This window comes from Myotis brandtii, unplaced genomic scaffold, assembly GCF_000412655.1.
Source record: "Myotis brandtii unplaced genomic scaffold, ASM41265v1 scaffold314, whole genome shotgun sequence".
NCBI classification, from domain to species: Eukaryota; Metazoa; Chordata; class Mammalia; order Chiroptera; family Vespertilionidae; genus Myotis; species Myotis brandtii.
Window position 1 is genome coordinate 3,709,178 of NW_005362033.1, and position 1,943 is coordinate 3,711,120.

A 1,943-nucleotide genomic window follows, 5' to 3' on the forward strand; every position below is an offset into this window, starting at 1 on the left:
CGCCAGCTCGACAGTGCGTATGCGCGGCGGCGTGGGAACTACAGCGCCCAGAGTCCTCAGCGCCTCACCTTGTTCTCGTTTATGAGGGAGTTGGCTGTGTTTATCGTGAATTTGGGTGACCTGGAAATTCAATCAAATTGAGTAAGTTTTTGTATTGAGAGGCCACAACTGTGTGTCAAGCCCTACACAAGACACTAGCGTCACAAAGAGGAAGGACACAACCTTTGCCTGAGAAGTTTCTCTGTGACTAAGGACAGAGCCACTAGGACAGGGAGCCTCCCAGGACTGAGTTCCAGCCCCAGACGCCCGCCCGCAGGTGCGTGGCCACGCCCTTGCTGGTCTTTCCTTCAAATTCTTGACGGAAAACACCGGTAATGCCTTTAGTATAGTTTTTGGGTCTTTGGACCGGAGCTTCTCTCTTGGCTTATCCAAATAATTTTAATATAAAATGTGATTATTATACCATACAATTAACAGTATTATTAATATGCAGTGTTATTAATGATGATATATATGTATTATAGAAGAATAATAATAATTTTCTTAAATATTTTGCCTTGATTTTCAGGGAGAGAGAAACACCAATGTGAGATCAACACATCCATCCACTGCCTCCTGCATGGCGCCCCCCCCCCCCCCCCCCCCCACAGGGGATAAAAGCTGGCAACCTGGGCATGTGTCCTGACCAGGAATCAGGCGACCTTTCAGTGCCCAGGACAACGCCCAACCAACGGAGCCACACCTGCCAGGGCTCTATGATTATTTTTAAAGGCGTGCTTTCCTTTGCCTCAGTTCCATGGCTTTAATGCCCAAAGGCCATATTCTCCACAAACAATCCTCAAGGGCTCCAGGGCAGCTTCCTTCAACCACGAGATTGTTTCCTCTCTAATCCATTCCTACTCTGTGAGCCTTGGATTCTGTGCTGCTTTGTGTATGAGGCCCACTCAAGGTCAGCCCCCTCCAGATGGGGATTTGCAGGGAAAAATAAAGCTCAGTGAAGCTGAACACAGTATAAAATGGCTCTTGAGGTCTCAACCAGCCAATGGCCTTTGAACTATCAGGGGAAAGAAATACAAGGGGGAAATGAAACTCCTATAGATAACAAATACGATATCCAAAATGAAAAATATACTGGATTGGATTAAGAGCAGGTTAGACACTGTAAAAGAAAAGATTAGTGAAGTCAAAGACATACAAATAGAAACTGCCCAAAATGAAACGGGGAGAAAAAGATGGAGAATGAGCAGGGCAGCAGTGAGTTATGGAAAAATATAAAGCAGTCTAACTATGTGTAATTAGAATTCTAGAAGGAAAGGGGAGAGAGGGAGGGAGTAGAAAAATACTTGAATAATGGCTAAATATTTTCAAAATTTGAAGAAAATTATAAATCCACATATTCAAGAAGCTCAATGAAATTCAAATAAAAGACACAGAAAACCACATCAAGGCACCTTATAATCACACTGCTACAACCAGTAATAAAGGAAAAATTTAAAAACAGATGAACAAAGATAATGTACAGGGGTGGGCAAAAGTAGGTTTACAGTTGAAATACAAACAAATCTACACTAATAAAAGACAAAGATGCTAATTGACCATACCTTCACTACGCCCATCAGCCAATCAGAAGAGTATGCAAATTAACCCAACAAAGATGGCTATTAAATTTGCATGCTGCAGGCGGGGCGGGACAGCGCAATCCACCACCCGCCCTGCTGCCAGCTGCCATCTGGGCCTGCCATCTGCAACCCAGCATGGGATCCGGGCCTGCCATCTGCAACCCAGTGTGGAATCCGGGCCTGCCATCTGCAACCCAGTGTGGGATCCGGGCCTGCCATCTGCGACCCAGCGCGGGATCTGGGCCTGCCATCTGCCACCCGGGGAGCGGGCCTAAACCAGCAGGTGGTTATCTCCTGAGGGGTCCCAGACTGTGAGAGGGCACA

At 46.1% G+C, this 1,943-nt stretch overlaps 1 protein-coding gene across 1 annotated transcript in view; it reads right to left on the reverse strand.

The window, feature by feature from the left end:
- LOC102252024 (zinc finger protein 286A) overlaps positions 1-1,943 on the reverse strand; it is a 65,546-nt gene that overhangs the window by 27,959 nt on the left and 35,644 nt on the right. The gene's annotated exons all lie outside the window — the stretch shown is intronic.